This window comes from Notechis scutatus, chromosome Z (assembly GCF_049901735.1).
Source record: "Notechis scutatus isolate UNSWTSFEM ecotype Mainland chromosome Z, rNotScu1.2, whole genome shotgun sequence".
Classification (NCBI taxonomy): domain Eukaryota; kingdom Metazoa; phylum Chordata; class Lepidosauria; order Squamata; family Elapidae; genus Notechis; species Notechis scutatus.
In genome coordinates, this window is record NC_142025.1 from 81,448,989 (window position 1) to 81,472,884 (window position 23,896).

Genomic DNA, 23,896 nt, shown 5'->3' on the forward strand with positions numbered 1-23,896 from the left:
CTTCTATCTTAATTAATCATCTTAATTTGAATCATTATATTTATATCTTTTGTCCATTTTTTATCATCCTTTGTCTCATTCCTTATAAAAAAAAAGAAAATAAGTTTCTCCTGAAATCATTAATCAGAGTATGATGCCTTTCTATCTCCCCCCTAAGTTAATCAAATTAATCTTTAAAATAATATCTAATACCCAATCCGATTTTGCTTGGTACATTCTATCTAACTAATACATCCAACATAATTAAGTACATAATTAGACAATAAATCCAAATATTAAAAAAAGATACTATAATAAAAATTTTATAATAACATCAATACCATAGTCTTATTAAACTCTTTAATTAAAACAATATTCTAAACCTCCCCTATTATTAGATTTTAACGCCAATCATTTTTAAACATTTTAACATTTTAATCTCTTATCAACTCTTAAATCATTACAATACTACCATCTCATCTTATGTACCTTGCAAAATCTTTTTTTAAAAAAAAATTATACTTTATCCATTATCCAAAAAAAATTTCTTTTTTTCATTTAATTTCAAAACATTGTAGCTTTTCTCCACCTTTTCCCTTTCTTTCTTCTCCCAACAAACCTTTCTACCCCCCCTTCTTCTAGCCTCTGCCTTGCCAGCTTCCCTTCTCTGTCGTATTCCTTTTCCCTTTTGTTTACTATCATCATATTGGTTTTGCACCTTATTTTTCCCTTTCTTAAATGTTTTTTTTAGATCTTAAGTCCTTAAGTCCTTTAATTTTCTTCTTTTCTCTTCTTTTCTTTTCTTTCTCTCTTCCTTCTTTCTGGATCAAGTTCTGAGATTCATTAAAAATGGCTCCTTTCTTTCTTTCTTGTTCCTCTGCTGTCTTCATCTGTTGTAATGTTTGTTGATAATTAATAAACGCCATTTCTAAGAAAAGGAAAGCTTCTTCCACACCATCTTTACCATTTTTTTTTGCTTGTTCATATTCTTTTCTTAGTTCCTCAACAGAAAGAGCCATTATAAATCTTTTCTTTTCTTTTCCCCTTCTTTCTTCTTACAACAACCAGAATATTCAAAAGAAAATAAAAAAAATAAAACAGTCCCAAAGTTATCAGTCAGTCCAAACCAAGGCAGAGTTCTCACTTTCTCCTTCTGGGGTAATATCAATCCAAGAGAAAGAAAGTCCAAATCTGTTTAAAATCTTATTGCAATATATTCTAGTCTTCAAATCCTTAAGGCATCTGCTCCAACAAAGTCTTAGCATACAAATGTTTTCTTTTTAATCCTCTCTCTTCCCACTCATCGCTTAAAACCAATTTTCACCTAAAAGAAATAGGTTTCTTAATATCCAGTTATTTATTCCGTGAGGAAAAGAGGGAAAGCTATCCTTTCAGCACCTTCAAACAGCCGCTTTTTTTCCTCTTCTGGCAGGTATTATTCAGAAAGTCATACTTTTCAGGAATTTTATTAGATATGTCTTAGAGTCCTAGGAGCCAAGAAAAACTTTCTCCTCTCAATCACTTTCTCCACTTCCTCCTGCGCATTCTTACCCAGCTGCCAGCTTCTTTGTGGCGGCCATTACAGACCGCCGCTGCACCGTCCTGGGAAAAGGGAGTTCTGCCGGCCAGGGAGGGAGTCTGCAGCACCCCCAAACCCTTCTCCGGATCCCCCTACCTTCAGCTGCCCCTGCAGGGTGCAGCCTAGCTCCGTACCCGGCTGGGTCGGAGCCCCAAAAACGTCTAGCGCGGCAGGGATCGCGCAGCTTCGCAAATCCCTGCCGCTCGCGAAGCCGACAAACCGGAAGCTCATACTAGGAAATAGTCAATAAAAATCATTAGGATACAAGCAACAAAGTTACAGTCATACAGTCATAAGCGGGAGGAGATGGGTGAAAGGAAGGATGGGGAGGATTAATAGTAATAGTAATGCAAACTTAGTAAATAGTTGGACAGTGTTGAGGGAATTATTTGTTTACCAGAGTGATGGTGTTTGGGAAAACTGTTCTTGTGTCTAGTTGTTCTGGTGTGCAGCACTGCACACTTTATAGCGTAGTTCTGAAGGTAGGAATTGAAACAGTTTATGTCCGGGATGTGAGGGGTCTGTAAATATTTGCCCAGCCCTTTTTTTGACTCATGCAGCATACAGGTCCTCAATGGAAGGCAGATTGGTAGTAATTGTTTTTTCTGCAGTCCTAATTACTCTCTGTGTCTGTCTTGTTGGTTGCAGAACCAAACCAAGACAGTTATAGAGGTGCAGATGACAGACTCCTCTGTAGTTCTGGATCAGCAGCTCCTTGGGCAGTTTGAGCTTTCTGAATTGGCACAGAAAGAACATTCTTTGTTGTGCTTTTTTGATGACATTTTTGATGTTAGGTGTCCATTTTAGGTCTTGAGATATGATAGGACCTAGAAATTTGAAGGTCTCTAGTGTTGATACTGTGTTGTCTAATATTGTAAGAGGTGGTAGTATAGGAGGGTTTCTCCTAAAGTCTACCACCATTTCTACAGTTTTGAGTGAGTTCAGTTCCAGATTGTTCCGGTCACACCACGAGGCAAGTTGTATAACCTCCCGTCTCTATGCGGATTTGTCATTGTCTCAAATGAGACCAATTACTGTTGTATCATCTTCAAATTTCAGTAGTTTAACAAATGGATCTTTGAGATGCAATCATTGGTATATAGGGAGAAGAGAAGTGGAGAGAGCACACAGCCTTGGGGGTGGGGGGCTGTGTTAATTGTACAGATATCAGATGTGATTCTGCCTAGCTTCACCTGCTGCTTCCTGTCTGTTAGGAAGCTTATGATCCACTTACAAGTGTATTCAGGTACCACTAGCTGGTTTAGTTTAGTTAGAATAATGTCTGGATTTTTTTGGATTCACTTTAAGAATTTCTGAATTAAAATAGGAATCTTACCCAACACTTCTTTGTTTTAACACAAGTCCACCAAAGATGGTTTAAAAGTTCCTTCTTTAGATTTACATTCCCCTCATTTGCAATCCTTTTGCACATCTTTGACTATTTATCAGGTGTTACATACTAGGCATACATAATGTTATATATATTTTAGATGATTTATTTTATTTATATTTCATGTTTCTTGATTGCCCATCACCCTTGGAGAGGGATTCTCTTAATTTAATGCTAAATTGTAAAGCCTTCATCCACAAATTTTCCTATTGTTCAAGCATTATATTATAGCCAAAATCCTTGTGAAGCTTGTATAATGCTAAATCAGCTTTAAAACTTTCCAACAGAAACCCAGCAAAAGCAAAATAAATTCAAAAATTAAATGAAATAACCTTCTAACAATTCTCCAATTTCTAACAGGAATGTAACAATTTATGCTGATATTGATCTTTTAATGAAGGGTACACAAACCATTTTGACATCCTATACTTTCAACAATTATTTAAAAAGCACATATAATTAATTTGCTGCTACACTGTTTTTTAAATTATGATCCAATTGCTTTTATTTTAATACACTGGGGAGGGAGTTTCATCTGTTTCTTTTTTAAAGAGGAACTTTTTCCAAGTAACTTTTGAACAATAAAGACAATTACATGTTTATTACTTATATACTGTACAATTTCTTCAAGGTATTTCAAGTCTTTCTTTGATATTTCTTTAAATAACTTACAAAAGCAGGAGGTAGTTTGCTAATTGAAAGATAAATATAGTTAAATAAGACAATAGTTTGCAAATGTTACATTTATTCTTCAATATACTTCATAATATGCTGCAAGGTCTAAATACATTTTGCACCATCTGCCTCAATCTGTTATCAGATCTCTCCCACCACTTTCTAAATTTCATAGTGTGAAAAATATTCAAGGACAGGTGGAATGAGATGCCAGCATTGCCAGCCATATGGTTTGGCAAAGCAGAAGTATACAAGACAAGATTTTTGAGAAACCACCCCCACCCCCAGCAACTTTTCCTTATAGATGGAAAACTTTCTGGTCTAAACACTACAAGATCTAAAATTGAAAGTATACCCTATTTCAGAAAATATGAGACAAAAGGAAACAGCCATATTGCTAAAGCACAATTGCCTGAATTATTTTGATAGATAAGTACTGTTTTAGTTTGTTTTTTTAAGTACTCTGCAGAGCACTTTTGATTATGTGCTATCACATTGGTTTCAACACTTAGTGATCACATAGACTATTTTCTATGATGACCTGTTTCTAACCTGGTCTTTCAGGTCTCCCAACAGTGTAGTCATTGCCATTATAATCCAGCCAATTCATTTCCTCTTCCTCTCTTTCCTTTCAGTTCTCCCATCATTAGAGCCTTCTACTGAGAACTAGGCCCAAGTGTTCAAAGTAGGATAATTTGAGAACTCTAAATTGATTGGTTCTATGATTTATTTGTTCATTTTCTGTTATTTCATTTGTTCATCATTCATTCATGACCATTCTCTTTCTGTCCTGTTTCTTCAACTATAAAAGTGTTACAGAGAAAAATCATTTCCTGCATCATTCTGATTTTTGTTATAGCATCAAAATGAAGCTGATTTATTTATTTATTTATTTGATTTGCCAATTGTTTACAAGATAATAAGTATAAATGTATACATAGTTGTGAATACATGAAATGGGTACATATAAGAAAAATAAAAGAATAAGAGAAACAATAGGACAGGGACGGTAGGCACGTTGGTGCGCTTGAGTATGAGTGTGGATTGCAGTAATGTCCTGTAGAATTCAGCTTGCATGGTGTATCATTTTTTATATAGAAAGGAAGAGCAAGAAGAACAGCATCTATTCCTGTCAAGTAAACATCCAAATGTTACAAAGAGAATTGTGTACTGTTTAAAGACCAATTCTGCACTGCAGCTTAAGTCCCAGACTGCTCCTCAATATTGCTTTAAAAAAGCTTCAAAATTGTAATGGATTAACAACTGGGTCAGGTGGGTGCTTATTCTGGACTAGGATCCTTTGAAGTCCTGATTTGCTGCTCTTTACTCTACATATCCATGCAGGTTCCTGTATGAATTGAGCAACCAAGACCTGCCTTTTCCTTTAGGGATTATTCTCTCTTCTGAGTTTTTTTTGTTTGTGCTTGTTTGTTTGTTTTAATTTTGTAGATGCTTCTATCATGGATGCCTTCCTACTGAGTCATGGTGGTGCAGTGTTTAGATGTAGTATTTCTGTTCTGACCCAGCCTTCACAAGCCCCAACTGACAAAGCTCCAGGTCACACCTCCATAGGTGATTCACAAGCCAAGATATTCACAGGGAGCCTCCATTAGCACCAATCCCAACACAAAGAATCCTGACTGACCTGGTTAGTGGCAAGGAAATCCTGGCAAGGAATCTGCCAGAGGGAACTCTTCTGGAGCATGAACGGATGTCTCTGAAACCCACATCTCCCACACCCCTCCTCCTTATATCTCAGCCAGGGAAGCGTTTGTTAACATCTCCTTCTTTTCCTAGATAGCTGGCTCTCAGTCCTGCATTGGTCTCCTCTCTGTACTTCTCTGCATCTGGGACAGGGCCCATCTTCTTCCTTGTTCATCTCAGGCCCCCCAAAACAGCTATCTCTCTGAGCATGAGTAGCCATCTACTCATGGGCCCTACTCTGCATCTGGCTCTGAGACCTCCTGTTCCTCAGAGCCTTCCGCTGGCTCCGCTGGAATTTAGGCACTCCCTCCACCTCCTCCAACTCATCTGACTTGACTGCCATCTCCGCTGGCAGTTGATGAACCACAATAATTGCAAGCTAATTCTGCCAACTGCCAGCAGTTTGATCCTGACTGGCTCAAGGTTGACTCAGCCTTCCATCCTTCAAGGTCAATAAAATGAAGAGCCAGATTGTTGGGAGCAATATTCTGTAAGCTGCTTAGAGAGGGCTGTAAAGCACTATGAAGCAGTATATAAATCTAAGTGGTATTGCTATTACTATTCATATCTTGGATCTCAACATCTTTTTTGGGTGATCAAAACTTGATGTAACATCTAAGCAAGGTCTCACCAGCTTGGTGTAAACTACTATCACTTATCATTGTTCTGATGCTATCTCTCTGTTGATGCAGCCTAGGACTGCATTGGTTTTTTTTTGGCAGTTACTGTTAACACACTGCTAATTTATACTTGAGTGATGGTCCACTAGGATATCTAGATAACTAGATGAGGTGAACCAAGTACCATCTATTCTATATCTGTGTGTTTGGATTTTTTCCTGCCTAACTGCAGATCTTATTTTTCTCACTATTGAACTGCATCTTGTTGGATAACACCCACGCTCAAGTCTGTCAAGATCTTTCTGGCTCTTGAGCAGTGGTGGGCTTCCAAATTTTTTTACTACCGGTTTAGTGGGCATGGTTTGGTGGGCATGGCAGGGGAAGGATACTGTAAAATTTCCATTCCCACCCCACTCCTGGGGAAAAGTTCCTGCAAAATCCCTATTCCCTCCCCACCCCACCCTACTAACCTGCTTTCCAGCTCCATTCTCCTGTGCACGACAACAAAAGAAGACCAGACAATCAACTGGGATACAGGAGTCAGAGAATAGATGGGGGTGGGGCCAGTCAGAGGTGGTATTTGCCAGTTCTCCGAACTACTCAAAATTTCCACTACCAGTTCTCCAGAACTAATCAGAACCTGCTGAATACCACCTCTGATCTTGAGTCTATCTTCTAAAGCAGGGGTCCTCAACCACCGGGCCGCAGACCGGTACCGGTCCGTGGAGCACTCTGTACCGGGCCGCAAATAAAAAAAAATAAAAAAAAATGGCGGCTTTCTTCGCCTTCGGTGAATGCTGCTGGGATCAGGGATCAAGGACACAAATGAAAGAAGGGGAGGGAGGAAGCAACCGAAGCCTGTCCTGCTCTCTGACTCAGCGGCTTCGGTTTCCTCCCGCCTCGTTCCTCTCTCAGTCACTCTCTCGCTGCTCCACCAGCCCAGGAAGAAACTGCTTCAAAGAAGCTGGGGGGGTGGCTTTTCCTGTCGCCACAGCTCCTCCGAAGCGCCCGTTCACCCCCACCCCGCCCGCCCGCCCGCGCTTCAATTCAGTGCCCCATTCTGCCTGCCTGCCTGCCTGCCTTCTTCGTTTCGGAGCAGCTTCGGCTGAGAATAATAACTATTCGCCTCTTTTTATCAGCCGAAGCTGCTACGAAACGAAGAAGGCAGGCAGGCAGGCAGAACGGAGCACTGTGAATTGAACCACGGGCGGGCGGGCGGGTGGGGGTAAACGGGCGCTCGGAGGAGCTGCAGCGACAGGAAAAGCCACCCCCGGCTTCTTTGAAGCAGTTCTTCCTGGGCTGGTGGAGCAGCAAGAGAGTGACTGAGAGAGAACGAGGCAGACACCTGAGGGAGGGAGGGAGACACCTGAGGGATGGGGCTGAGGAGGCAGGGCCGAGGCGCTCCCTGAACTTGGTGGTTTGCTGGCAGGCGTTTTATTACCCGACTAGGTAACAACATCAGATGTTACCTAGTCAGATAATGAAACGTCTGCAAGCAAACCACCAAACTCAATTCTCCCCCGTCCTTGAAAAAGTGTTTGTGCTTGAAACTGGTCCCTGGTACAAAAAGGTTGGGGACCACTGTTCTAAAGTATTGGCTATCTCCCCAACAAATTTGTCTGCAAATCTGATTAATAACCCTTCTATTTCCTCATCTAAATCATTTATAAAGTTATTGAACAGTACTGCACCCAAGACTGAACTTTGAGATACCTCACTGCATGTTTCCCTCCATGTAGATGTAGTTCCATTGTGGATTATGCACTGACTATGGTGGTCAACCAATTGCAAAACCATCTGGTGTGAGACTGTTGTCTACTGCATCAAATGCCTTGCTGAAGTCCAAGTATATTCTATCCGTAGTATTTCACTAATCCATTAACTTAGTTACTTTATCATAAAAGACAATAAGGTTCGTCGAGCATGATGTGCTTTTAAGAAACCCATGCTGGCTTCTAGTAAGCATCATTTGTTTCCAGATACTCATAAATTCTACACTTGACTATCTTTTTCAGGACTTTCCCAGGTATTGATGTCAACCTATAATTTTCTAGATCCATTTTCCCCTCTTTTTGTAGATTGGAACCACATTAGTTATTTTCTAATTAGCTGCTATTTCACTTGTGCTAGCTATATGAGTTTTGAAAAATTATATTCATTGATTCTTAAATTATATCTCCTAATTCATTCAAAACCCTCGGATGTAAACCACCTGGCCCAGGTGATTTGTACTCATCTAGGACACGTAGGTATTCTCTTACTAATTTCTCATCTATTTTGACATCTATACTTATTCTGTCTCCCTCACTGCTGCTTTTGATAGGTGGACTGTTTCTTCCTTTTGTCTAAAAGAAGTCATTAAGCAGTTCTGTTTTGTCCCTGCTGCCCATCATCTTGTTGTTGTTGTTGTTGTTGTTGTTGTTCTTATTATTATTATTATTATTATTATTATTATTATTATTATTATTATTATTATTATTATTATTATTATTATTATTATTTAGTTTTAGCTCATTCTGCCTTAACTTTCCTGACTTCCTCCTTACATATTCAGGTTTTTGTTGTTATTCTACTTTAGTTATATGTCCCTCTGTCCATTTTTATATTATATTTTTTTATCCCTCAATTTGTCAGAGAGCTCTTGATGCAACTTTGTTGGTCTCATCGGATGTCTTTCTCTGTGGTATTGTTTTTGCTTGAACCTTCTTTATTTCATTTTTTCAGAATTTCCTAAGCACCTTGAACTATTTTTCCTTTAATAATAAAACAGACCCCTTTTTTCTTTCCCCACCAATGCTCTGATGCAATCAAAGTTGCATCTTTCATTTCTTCTGTAGCTCCATGGAAACCTTATAGCAATGAAGAACTGAAAGTTCAACTTTATAAAAACAATATAGCAACAATCCTACATGGCAATATAAAGATTAACAAAGAAAGGAAAGGAAATTGAAATTTTGCATAATTCTTGGCAGGGAATAGGAAAGCAAGAAGGATATGTTTCACATAATCTGGGCAAAAATAAGGATGCCTACTAAGAGATGTAACAGTTGAATTGACACCTTACAGACACCTTAAAATGATAACATCAAATCAGAGAAAATCTGTCTGAAACAGCTCTATCTTCAATGATTTTCAAAATCTTAAGAAAGAGGGGGCCATTTTAATCTCCATAGTATTAGCATAAGAGAAAAGCAGCCCTTCTCCCTTAATGCCCTCCCCACAATTTCCTGAAAATTGAGGAATTTGTCATCATCATTTGTTCTGATCATTTGGGGCAGCAATTCAAGTCAAGAAACAAACCCTGATCCATGCAAAAAAAAAAAAATCCCAGGTGCTGGCTGGTTCAGTCTGTGAAAAAAGCCACTCTTCATCCTCGCCCCAATGCCCCATTTATACAGCAACCACTGCTGTATAGGCTGCAGATTGCACTGTGCGTTTATTGGATGAAAGTACATATTCTGTCAGTAAAAGACATTTACCTTGGAAATAAATTATAACTAAGATTCATTACTGTCCTGAGAAAACTCTGAAGATAAGCAAAATTGAAAATATTTTCCCTGTACAGAAGCGGTATCTATATCATCTGTATATTTTCATTTCTCTATCAAGGAGGTGAACTGATTAACTTTAGCAATAATGTCTCCAAGAACAATATCATTTCTCTAAAGCATTAGGGCATCATAGTAAAACAAAGGAGATTAGTAGCTTGTAGTAATTCCTTAGAAAATGAAAATTATAATAAACGTATCTGAGGTGTATTGATAAACAATTCTATCCAATGATTCCCACAGCAGGGAACTTTCAAGGACATTTTCATCAGGGCAGATTAAAGGATGAGAGTCACAAATGGAAAGGGAAAGAGAGCTTAACAAGAAAGCTAAAAAAACCTAAGCTGTGGATCATGAAGTCCCAGTTCAAAAGTTACCTTTGGCTTTGCATTTTCCATGCAGCATTAATAGCATCCTGCTTTCCAAGGTTTTGTAACATGCATTGAGATATGCATTGCAAAATGTGCAGCATTGTATAAATATTAGATAGGCACTTTTTATAATTAGAAAACAGATTAGAGAATATGTATTCCATTTTCTCACACAGTTTTTCGCTTTCCAATAAATGGATATAACTACTTCTATGAAATTATTCTCTTTCATTCTCTGTCCCCAATCTCTCTTTCTCTCTCTCTCTCTCTCTCTCTCACACACACACACACACACACACACACACACACACAAATATATTAATTCATTATTAGATCTGTTAAACAAACTACAAAATATTCATTAATAACACTCTATTTTGCATGGACAAGCACTGGTTACTTTCAGAAGGTAAATTAGAATTTCCAAAAAGCTTTTACAAAGGAAGTAAAAAAATTTTTTTAGAGGATTGGCTTGCAATTATTATTTAGTGGATATCAAGGTGAAACTAAGCAGCTAGTATATCTCTATCATGTCAGTTATCTTTTTATTTTTCCTAGCTTCTATAAATTGAATGTTGAGAAGGAAAATTATTACATGTTCTCTCAACTCTATCTAGTTTATTCAGGCTGAATCCTGAATCTTACTTAGATGTAACCAGTATTAAATTCAGTAGGATTTATTTCTAGTAGAAAAAATAGTTATCTGCTATACATGAGGTAGAAGCTAAAAAGATTGCAAGAAGTAAACAGTTCCAGATCTTTTGACCTTTTAACAGGCTTATCGAAAACAGCAATATTATAAAATAAAAGTATTCAGGGGAAGGTGAATTTTAAAATGTAATGGGGGAAGGGGAGTTAAATCAAGGTCTTAAAAACTATTTAGCTTCTTTATCATAATATTCTATTTCAAATTCACATCATCTAGAAAGATAGTTAAAGATGATGATTCAATTCCAAGTTTTCTTTAACTCATTCACTTTTTAATCTAGCTTTCAATAATTACTATGAAAGGACACATACTTTTTTTGCAGATGATGCTAATGTGTTGATTTATAGAACCCAATGATTTACAGTTGAAGTTAAACAGATTGCATGATTCAACAAGAAATATGGGACTTTACATTTATTATCAAACACCAAAGTAATTATTTTTGACAGAGAAATGAAATGAACTTTTCCAAGTTCATATTGGAATTGGAATTGGAATCCTTTATTGGAATTAAAGGAATGTGCTCTTCTTGTTAGAATATTTACTAAAGTTGAGAAAATGGATGGAGAAATTTTAAGATATGCAAATACTGATAGAAAGTTAATGAGTATTATGTCACCTGTTGTGAGAAATGAAAGTATGTCCAAACCACCTAAATGGTTATATGTAAGTTAATACTTCTGGAGCTTCTACCTACTTTGTTATATGGAAGTTACAATGGTTATGACAAAAGGTATAAATGAAATTGAATCCAGAGAGAACAAGCTATTTAAATTGTTTATGTAGTAAATCAGGAACTCATAGTTCAAGAATAAATGAATGATGAATGAATATGGACTGAATATAAAAAATGATTGAGCAGTATGAAAGAAGTGTATCAAGTGGTTTGATCAAGTAGAGAGAATAAATAAAATAAAAACTAAATTCTCATATATTCATAAAATTCAAAAAAGATTGAATAGGTTGAGAAGGCAAAATTGATAGTGTTGTTAAATAGAGTTGATGTGCTCCCCTAAAATAAAGAGGAAGGAGACTTAAATAATAAAAAAGTGATACATCAAGTAATGTGTAAACATTGTGGAAGCAAGAATAATTTTTAAGAAAAATAAGTAGAAAATTATCTGGTCTAAAATAGATTTAGCTATATTTCCTTCTCTTTTCTCATATCTTTAATTTGTTCACCTTATTATTTCTTTATCCCTCTCTGTTCTTTGAATAGCACTGCTTACCCTGAAGAGGAATGGTATAATGGATGTGTACATATTTGTATTTGATTCTACCCCCGGTGTACAGATATGGCTGGTGGATAGCTGAAATAGGAGCTTCTCTGCCATCAAAATGTCAAAAATAGGAAATCCTAGCACCATCATTGTTTGTTGTTAAATGGGTAGTAAAGAGGATATTTTATTGCACACAGCCTTCATTTCAAACTTTTCAGCTCTTTATGGCATTTTTTAGTTCATTGTAATACCTGAGGCATTTGCAATTGGGCACATGAAGATTTCCATAAAAAGGCAGATATATATGCCATTCTCTATTATCCCCATACAGACATGCACACACATGTGCATGCACACACACACACACACACACACACACACACACACATGGAGAGAAGGAGAGAGAGATTATGAAGAAGATATAGATAGAAAATTTTCTCTATATCTCAGTACCTGGTAATCTTTATCCGGCACATAAGATTTACTTTAGTGCTGGTCTCCATGGATACAGCAAAGGACAGAGGTCATAGATTTGCAAAGTATTTCCTCAAGTAATTGCTCAATTTTCATAGCTCACTAGAAATCCTTGGTGAACAAGGCAGTTATGTCCCCTTGGGCTATTCATCATAGGTATTTTCCAACTCATTCATTTTAAAATGACCTGAGCAAGGACTTTGTAAATGAGAATCTATCACATTTCCTTAAAAATTGATAAGGAGGAAAGAAATGTGAAGGTGACAGGCAAATACACACACACACTGGCTTTTATGTCCACAAATTCTGCCACAAAGTCATTTGTATGAAAAAGAATGGAATTGGGCTATGGGTCACTTCAGAAGTATCCTATAAATGGCAAGCTGGGAAATTTGTAATTTCTGAAGTTGATCCCAAAAGCAAACAAAATGAAATGGAGGGAGTGTTAGCCATCTGGCCATCTTTCTTAAACATCTATGTATCTCTATTTTTAATGAGATCTACATCTGATGTAGACATTTGACACTCTCACACTATAAACCTACATTCTTTCAAGAGTGCAACTAAGTAGTCAAGAAAGTTTAGCTCTTCTGTAATTATCAGAATTAGCATTTCCCCACACACACACCTGGGTTTCTCTACTACAGAAAATGCTTCATCTGCACATTGCTTTTTCATTGGAGAGACTAATTGACAGCCAGCTATGGCTTTCACCTTCTATCTTGTTCTAGCTCAGCAATAGCTATCCTTCTAAAGCACAATTAGCAACATTGGGAAAGCAAAAGGCATAGATTGTACTGTCTTTTAAATGACTAATTTCTGTGCTCTATGATCTCCTATTCTTAAGGAAAAAAGATAGCACAGGGCATGGGGTTTTGTTAAAATAAGTATAGAAGAAATTTTACCATATATAGTGGACATGAAAAAATACTCAAAAGTATTAGAAAGATACACATAGTATTGTATCATCCAAAGAATTTTAGAAACTAAATTTGAAATTGAATCACAATTTTTAACCAAGTATAATTCCAGAATACAATAAAAGAAACTCAATAATTTAGTGAGATGCATGCTGATGGCTGTGAGAATAAACTTCGCTCAAATGAATATAAGTATAAATGTATATAAGATATGTATCATATACTTGAGAATGTATGGCAAAATTGAATGCTAGGATGACCACACCTTGTCCAATGTTTTAATGATGTAATCAATAAAATGTTTAATTTAAAAGAGAGAGAGAGGGAGAGAATAAACTTTGCTCAAATACAATATCAACCATATCTGATGGGGAACTTAAACTTGGAGAATATGTATTAATGATGAAATTAATAAGTATATCCACAACAAAAGTTTAAGCAAATTTAAGCAAAAATTGTTCCCATATGCACAATTCATTACACAGCAGGGCAAAAACCAACACTGTATAGTCTCTAAGGGGGTCTAAATGGTTTAAATCAGTGCTGGGATCCAAAAAAATTACTACTGGTTCTGTGGGCATAGCTTGGTAGGCATGGCAGGGGAAGGATACTGTAAAATCTCCAGTCAGAGATGGTATTTGCTGGTTCAAAATTTCAAAATTTCTGCTACCGGTTCTCCAGAACTGGTCAGAACCTGCTAAATACCACCTCTGGTTTAAATACTGCACATTAAAGAAAAGGGAAGTTAGAAATTAAGTGTCTGTCTACTTTTTCCAACAGCTCCTTTTTGTCTTTGTATTTCTTCTAACATTTATAAATAAAAATAAATAACATACACTGGAGACTTTAGTATTAAGTATTAAACGTTAAATGTTTAATCTAAGTCATCACAATGTTATCAGTTTCTAATAGTGCAATAGAACAATTAACTTGGGGAAAAATAAAATAAACATATGGTAAACAATTGAAAGGGGAATTGATTTTATGATCCGTGCTTGCTTTTTTCATTGTTCTCCAGGACTTCAAAACTTTTAATAAATTTATAGATTTGATATACATGAGATTGGAGTTTCAATAGTTCAACCTTTTTATTTGGTCAATAAACTTAGTTGATTTGATTTAAGATACTAAACCTAAATTAAGACTATAGCAAAGGAATTTCTCTTCCACAATGTCCACAGGACACCAAATTACATGCCTAAAACTTTTTCTAAAGTGCTCCTTTAAGTTATCCTTACCTACTGGCAATTTCATTACAATATTTGTGTATCTTTCTTGACAGCAAAATGGTTGTAATTTGCCACTGACTTTTTTGTTTTTTGTTTTTTTTTATTTTCAGTCTACCCTACAATGCTAGTATTCTTTGTAGGTCTCTCATGTAAATACTAAGCAAGCCAAACCCTGTCTAGCTTCTGAGACAAAATTAGTCTTAACAATGTGAAGAAAGTTAACAGATAACAGATAATCAGAGTTGGAAGGGACCTTGTAGGTCATCTAGTCCAAACCCCCGCCCAAGCAGGAGACCCTACACCATTTCTGACAAATGGCAGTCCAATCTCTTCTTGAAAGTCTCAACTGATGGCGCTCCCACAACTTCCGAGGGCAAGCTGTTCCATTGGTTGATTGTTCTCACTGTCAGAAAGTTTCTCCTTCCAGGTTAAATCTCTCCTTGTTCAGTTTCCATCCATTATCCCTTGTCTGGCCTACAGGCGCTTTAGAAAATAGCTTGACCCCTTCCTCCCTGTGGCAGCCCCTCAAATATTGGAAGACCGCTATCATGTCTCCCCTGGTCCTTCACTTTACTAGACTAGCCAAGCCAAGTTCCTGCAACCGTTCGTTGTATGTTTTAGCCTCCAGTCCCCTAATCATCCTGGTTGCTCTTCTCTGTACTTTTTCTAGAGTCTCAACATCTTTTTTATAATGTGGTGACCAAAACTGGATGCAGTACTCTAGGTGTGTAGCACCCATCCCTCTCCTAAAAGAATGATATATTCTAGGAAATATTAAAAACGCACAATATTATATTTCCCTGGATGAGAAAAGAGGAAACATGTTTTTAAAGACAAAGCAGCTCCCTGCAGTTCCCTACCCTTCAGCTCCTAGGTGATGGAATTAAGACATGGCCCTCAGGATATGATAGGATTAGTCCTCTACCCATCTAACAGCAGGGCTCACTGCATCACAAAATCACATCAGTTCACAGTTGAACCAGACTATTTCAGACAAATTCCTGGGATTTGCACATGACCCTTACAGCAGTCAATAGGATACCTGCTGTTACATAGGACCAGGAAGCTCTAGGGCACGGCCCAAGAGAGGATATAAATGTATCTCTTTCTCCACTCCATGTGGTCAGTTCCCCAGAATCATACATGCTTGGTGGCTCTGCTTCACCATTAAACCATCCTTCCAAGCAGTTTAAATGAAATTGGAATAAAATACAATAATGTAAGATATAGATAAAATATGATAAAATTATATCAGTGTCACCCCTACAATCTACCCCAATCAGTCCCAAATATGCCAATCTCAACTGAACCATTTTGTTTAAATGGTTGTGCTTTATGCTATATTAAATATTATTTTCAGATTCTGGCAGCACATAAGGCAAGTTGTTTTGATATGGGGATCCCAATGGGTCATTCGTTTGATATACAGATCAAGGTACGTGTCTTACCCTCTTATACAGGCAACAGTCAAATAGGATGTGAGCCAGGTCTTCTACCTCTGCTGCTTTGCAAATGCAGAGACGTCCATTATAGGGTAAAAATACTAGGTTTTGTTCAGTCAACCATAAACTATCAAAATAAAATTGAAATCATGGATTAGCAATCTTAAAAAGATTACTTTTTTCCCTCAAATGTTCAAACAAATTGATTTTATCAGTTAATCACAGCACTGTTTGATCATAACTAAAGTTATGTGAATAAGGTCATCAAGTTGCTGCAGAGGTTATATGTTTTTTATAATTACAGTTACAAATTTATGTTACCTTTCTAACATGATTTTGTCAGACAAATATAAAAAGATACATAGCTGTAGCTTAACTAAGATGAATAAATCCATTCAGTCATAGTGAAATCAACCTCATTTTATTTTATTTATATACTATATATGCACAAAATGTTAAAGGGACTTAATACACAAAATCCTCTATTCCTATTTATTTTCTTTTTTAAATATTTTATTTTATTTGGAAAGTTAAAATACAAATTCCAAAAAAAAAAAAAAGATTTTTTTTTCAAAAAAGAAAAAAAGACAACATAAAAAATGTGCATTAAAAGGGACAAAGGACAAAAGCACATGTGAATATATTATTGTCCCCTTGGTTGAATACTGATAAATATATTGCAACAATGTTAGTTTTTTCCCCTTCTGAAACAGGCCCATAATTTATAAACTTCTATATCAGACATTTGCAGCCAGGGTGTGAAACAGACTGCTTCCCCCCTGCCGCACCTCCTTCCCTCTTCATCAAATTGCTAATCCGGATTTTCTCTTTAAAAGGACAGTAACTTTGGACTTTCAATAAGTAGGGAAGTATTGTTATAACTGAACATCACCAAAGTTCGTGATATCATAAGCAACTCAAATACAACTAACATCTCTCCTGAAGATTTCGTTGAAATAACCAGAGATGGCCATGGGTACAAATACAATGACAGCTCTGTGGCCCCAAGATTTTGTAGAGTTGTATGCAAAAATGAGTCCAGCAAACACATATTCATTCATACAATAAATGCCATTGCAAAAACGAATCCCAACCACAAAAAGTTCACTTAAGACCAGACTTATCCATACTGCAAAGAATCCGCTCCCGTGAACTCCGCACAGAACTCAAAAACCATCTAGACAATGGAGAAAAGGACCTATATATTGACTAGAGAGCTGATTGCATCAAAAGAAAGTCACACAACTCACAACTCCGCATCCAACCAGACCTCATCCAATCCAACATCACTCAAAATTAGGCATGCACGCCCCTAACTACCTCTATTCCAACTACAACTGGCCTTAAATGCAAGCTACTCAATGCAAGAAGCCTTGTAAATAAAATACCTGAATTTCTCCTCTTACTAAATACAGCTAAATTCGACATCATACACTGCTCAAAAAAATAAAGGGAACTCAAAAATAAGACATCCTAGATCTGAATGAATGAAATATTCTTATTAAATACTTTGTTCATTACATAGTTGAGTGTGCTGACAACACAATCACACAAAAATTATCAATGGAAATCAAATTTAGCAACCCATGGAGGTCTGGATTTGGAGTTAAACTCAAAATTAAAGTGGAAAAAAACACTACAGGCTGATCCAACTTTGATGTAATGTCCTTAAAACAAGTCAAAATGAGGCTCAGTAGTGTGTGTGACCTCCATGTGCCTGTATGACCTCCCTACAACACCTGGGCATGCTCCTGATGAGATGGCGGATGGTCTCCTGAGGGATCTCCTCCCACACCTGGACTAAAGCATCCCCCAACTCCTGGACAGTCTGTGGTGCAACGTGGTGTTGGTGCATGGATGTCCCAGATATGCTCAATTGGATTCAGGTCTGAGGAACAGGCAGCTCAGTCCATAGCATCAATGCCTTCGTCTTGCAGGAACTGCTGACACACTCCAGCCACATGAGATCTAGCGTTGTCTTGCATTAGGAGGAACTCAGAGCCAACCGCACCAGCATATGGTCTCACAAGGGGTCTGAGGATCTCATCTCGGTACCTAATGGCAGTCAGGTTGCCTCTGGTGAGCACATGGAGGGCTGTGCAGCCCCCTAAAGAAATGCCACCCCACACCATTACTGACCCACTGCCAAACTGGTCGTGCTGGAGGATGTTGCAGGCAGCAGAATGTTCTCCACAGCATCTCCAGACCCTGTCACATCTGTCACATGTGCTCAGTGTGAACCTGCTTTCATTTGTGAAGAGCACAGGGCACCAGTGGCGAATTTGCCAATCTTGGTGTTCTCTGACAAATGCCAAACATCCTGCACGGTGCTGGGCTGAAAGCACAATCCCCACCTGTGGACGTCGGGCCCTCATACCACCCTCATGGAGTCTGTTACTGACTGTTTGAGCAGCCACATGCACATTTATGGCCCGCTGGAGGTCATTTTGCAGGGCTCTGGCAGTGCTCTTCCTGTCCCTCCTTGCACAAAGGTGGAGGTAGCAGTCCTGATGCTGGGTTGTTGCCCTCCTACGGCCTCCTCCACGTCTCCTGATGTACTGGCCTGTCTCCTGGTAGCACCTCCATGCTCTGGACACTATGCTGACAGACACAGCAAACCGTCTTGCCACAGCTCGCATTGATGTGCCATCCTGGATGAGCTGCACTACCTGAGCCCCTTCTGTCTTTTGTAGATTCCCTTTCATGCTACCACTAGAGTGAAAGCACCACCAGCATTCAAAAGTGACCAAACCATCAGCCAGAAAGCATAGGAACTGAGAAGTGGTATGTGGTCACCACCTGCAGAACCACTCCTTTATTGGGGATGTCTTGCTAACTGCCTATGCTTTCCACCTGTTGTCTATTCCATTTGCACAACAGCATGTGAAATTGATTGTCAATCTGTGTTGCTAAATAAGTGGACAGTTTGATTTCACAGAAGTGTGATTGAATAGGAGTTACATTGTGTTGTTTAAGTGTTCCCTTTATTTTTTTGAGCAGTGTATTTGTCTGTGAAACATGGGTCAAAGCATCTCTCCCTGACTCCATTACCACAGTAAGAGACTATCATGTTTACTGATCAGATCATGAAATCTATAGAGGAGGTGGTGTCGCTATCTTCTATAAAAAGTCCCCACATCTAAAAAAACATCCAAGTTACCCAGGACCTTGCTATTCCTGAGACCATCATCTGTGAACTGTCCTTAAATATCACATTTTGGTTCTTACTATGTTACAGAGCACCTGATTATGACGTTGAACATGCAAACAAGCTAAATACACTACTAACATGGGCAGCATCCTTTCTTGGTGACTTCAATCTACCCCATATTAACTGGACCCTTAATGAATGTACAACTGAATCACACATGCAACCTTCTACAATGCAGTAACAAATCTGGGACTAGAGCAACTGGTAACCAACAACACTAGACTTAACAACTGCCTCAATCTCATCTTCTGCAATAGTTTGAATTCAATTTACAGAATACAAATTAAAAAACCCTTTTCCAACAGTGATCACAACATGATTGACTTTTGTCTCAACATACATCCACACAAAAATCACCACAATGACAAAATCCCCAATTATAACTTAAAAAAAGGCAACTATGATCTTATAAACAATGATCTCTCATCCCTTGATTGGCAATTTCTATTCTCTGGATGCAATACTGTAGAAGACCATTACAACATATTTTTACTTGAAGTCAAAAGAGTCATCAAACTATATGTACCATTAACAACTCCCCAAACCAGAAAAAACAAATTACCCAAAACAATAAGGAAACTTCAATCCAAAAAGAAATCACTTTGGCGGAAAAACAAATCTGGTCATGTTGCCAACTTCAAAAGCTGATACAAAAATTTATGCCACCAGATAAAAACTGAATGCACCAATTATCACATTAAACAGGAAGAAAACCTTCTATGCACCAATTCCACCCACGCATTCTACAATTTTGTAAACAACAAACTAAAAAACTCAAGGTCCATCCCACCCCTGAATGGACCTAATGGTAAAGACTGCAACGACGACACTATTAAAGCCAACCTCTTTAACACATTCTTTGGCTCAGTATTTGTAAACAGCAATGAATCATGCCTAGTATTTCCTAGTCGAACCACAGACAACTACAATGATCTAATACATATCGATTTTACAGAAGACAATGTTGAAAAAGCACTATGTAATCTAAAACCATCTCTATCTATTGGACTGGATGGAATGTGTCCCTACTTCTTTAAAAAGCTACCCACTGCCATAGCCGAACCTCAAAGCATAATCTTCGAAAAATCTTTCAGGATCAGCTCCTTGCCAAAACTATGGTCACAAGCCACAGTCATCCCCATCTTCAAAAAGGGAGACTCTTTATGCTGCATCACCTGTAAAGTCATGGAATCAATTATTAACCAATCAATCAACCTCCACTTAGAAACAAACAAGCTACTCTCTAATAAACAATTTGGTTTTAGGAAAAAACTATCATGTAATCTGCAACTCTTACACTGCAAAAACATATGGACTACACAACTTGATCAGGGCAAAGCAATAGATGCATAGAAGCATTCCTGTCAAGCAGACAACAAATGGTCAAAATTGGGAGCGTCCTATCAAATTCTGTACCTGTCAACAATGGTGGCCCCCAAGGCAGTGTTCTAGGACCAACTCTTTTCATACTCTACATAAATGACCTATGTGATCATATCAAGAGCAACTGCATTCTCTTCACTGATGATGTAAAGCTATTCAACACCACAGACAATACTGCTACCCTTCAAAAAGACCTTGACTATGTATCAGAATGGTCAAACAAATGACAACTTCAAATCTCAACAAATAAATGCTCTGTCTTACATATTGGCAAAAAAATATATATCAGAAAATAAGATACAGGCTGAATAGTCAAGACCTTGTTGATGATCCAAACTCTGTCAAGGATCTTGGAGTACTCATCTCAAATGACCTAAGTGCTAGAGTAACTACATAGCCAAAAAGTCATTAAGAGTTGTTAACCTAATCTCACATAGCTTTTTCTCTGGTAATATTACACTAATAAACTAGAGCATACAAAATATTTGCTAGACCAATACTTGAATACAGCTCATCAGTCTGGAACCCACATTACGTATCTGATATTAACACAGTTGAGAAAGTCCAGAAATATTTCACAAGAAGAGTTCTCCACTCCTCTACTTGTTGCAGAATACCTTATGCCACCAGACTTGAAATTCTAGACCTAGAAAACCTAGAACTACGCCACCTTCAATCCAAACTAAGTATAGTATATAAAATCATACATTGCAATGTCCTACCAGTCAATGAATACTTCGGCTTAAACCATAACAACACAAGAGCAAACAATAGATACAAACTCAAGGTTAATTGCACCAAACTTGATTGCAGGAAATACAACTTCAGCAACAGAGTGGTCAATGTCTGGAATACTCTACCTGACTCTGTGGTTTTTTTCCCCAAACCCCAAAAACTTTAACTTTAGACTGTCTACTATTGACCTCACCCCTTTCCTAAGAGATATGTAGGGGGCATGCATAAGCACACCAATGTGCCTACCATCCCCATCCTATTGTTTCTTTTATATATATTTTTATTTTTCTTATATGTATCCATTTATTCATAACTATGTTTTTACTTATACCTATTATCTTGTAAGCAATTGACAAATAAATAAATAAATAAATAAATATCTATTTACAACCAACTTGTCCTGTTTTCTGTCCACTATATTAAAAACAAAGTAGTTAACCAGTAAATCAACAGGAAAGGTAAATTTCAAAGCTTTCTGTTAACAATCTATTGTTGTATTTAACTCATGGAAAGTCTACAATAACTTCTTATGTGCCACAAATCAACACAATCATTACTTCTGATCCATCCAGGATCAAATATCCTTGTTTGATTCTTAATAATATAAATTTTCCCTTAAAATTTCAATTGGGATCTTTCCCAATAATTTTATCTCAACTTCCAGGATTCCAAACTTCTGCTATAAATATATCCACTACATTCATTGTTCAGCAAAGTGTCACTCACAAAATACAGAATATCTTGTCAGTTATTATCTGGTTAGATATAATAAATCCATTTTCCAAAATGGATTCATCTTCCCAGGAAAGTCAGTCCAAATTGTTTTCCACTTGGGTGTAATAAGTCCATTCTCAAATCTCCATCAATCTTCTTAAGATAGTCCAGTCCATCATTCATCCAATCTGTCAATTCTAAGGCTATAAAATCCAGACTCCTTTCAGCCTTCTACAACAAGCTGCCTGCTTTTCAGCCAAACTGCTTCTTCTTCAGATGTGTCAACAATGAGTTAGATTCCAATCCATCCTATTTTAATTCTGGCTTGACTGCTGTCATTTGTATCTCAGGGTCCTCTTGAAGTTGATTTGAAATCCTGGTAATTTTATCAAGCTTTTTACAATATTTTCAATTTCAATTTGTAGAATTAAAAAGCATTTTTCCAGAAATTCTTTTATTATCCATTCACAGACTCTCTGGTATTTCAGCTTATGAAACAAAACAAAAAACAATTCCTTTCAATGACAGAGATGTTAAATGCATTGTAACAAAATGGCTGCAGAAAATACTGAAATAATATTTCTCACAATGAAGACATGAAGAAAAAGAAAAGAGAAAGTTCTATCAAAAATTTAAAAAATCAAGATCCTGTAGTGAAAATCCAATGTAGATGTTGATCCAATCTAGTCAATTTCACTACCCAGGAAATCATCATTGGCTTCCATAAGGAGAAAGTGAAAGTAATTTGCAGCCAGGAAAAAAATTCTTCCATATTTAGTTGAATAAGAATAATATCAACTTAGGCACTGTAGAAGAAAATTTACATTAGTCTGTAGTACCAAAAACTCAGGAAGAGTCTGATGGCACCTTTTAACAAATTTCATTCACATACATAGTTAACTGCAGTACATTTTATTGAACAAATTCAATAAAATATCATAGTTCAAGCTACCAGAGTCCTTTCTTCTGAAAATCTCACCAGTAATAGTGAAAGCAATATAACCCCCTCTCCACTAGGAAGATCCTGCCCATGTCCAGCTTTTTGTGAATACTACAAAACTGTGTTTCCATTGATTGAGCATGGGACTTTTTATACTGTATATCTGATTTTATATCTACTAGGCCAGTTTTCCCCAGTCCATATGGCTTCCAAGTGCCTGGAAACATGGCTGCTGGTAAGAATTCTGGGAATTTAACTCAACACATTCAACAAAATGAAATATATCCTAGAGATGGATTGCAGCTGAAGAGTATACCTAGTTTTGCCTTGGCATAACTTGGGAGGTGAGAGAAATCATTCTAGGAAATGATTTCTGTTGTTGCTATGGTTTTACAAAGTATATTGTTCTTCTTGAGCTCCCCCTTCACATACTTGCCCTCTTTGTATTTTGCATGTCTTTACAGATTCATTCATGTCAAAGTGTTGAAGACAAATTAATTAGATGACAGTCTGACAATATTTAGTGATTTTACAGCACCCATAAAGCTGACCTTTTTGTAATAACCTTTCTTCAGAGATGCAGCCTGGAATATATTGATTACATGTACTCATAATACTGTCATGCCAAGAAATTTCCAAAACTGAACAAAATGTCAACTACAGGGGATGCATGGTATGAAAATAGATGTTGCTATCAGCTACGTTGTCTTGAACTTGCAGGTGATCTGATATCTTTGATTCTTGTTACTTTTTCCTGCTGTCCTCCCTTTCTGTTGCTGAACAAGGTCACTACTGAGGTTATTTGCCCCTGGGGAATTTTTGATACAGAGCACATACCAATTGTATCTTGAAGGTTGTTTTTTCCATCAAGGTGAGCTTGGCCTGGAGTGCTGATAGACTTATTATGAAGTGCATTGCAAAGGATCTTGGAGTTCAGCTTCTGGCCCAAGCACATTTACTGCATTCCTTGTCAGAATATATAACTCTTTCTAGGGCTTTGGCAGTTGCTCCTTCTTTCTCTAGAGCAAGCCGTCTAGGTTCGCTTCTAACAGG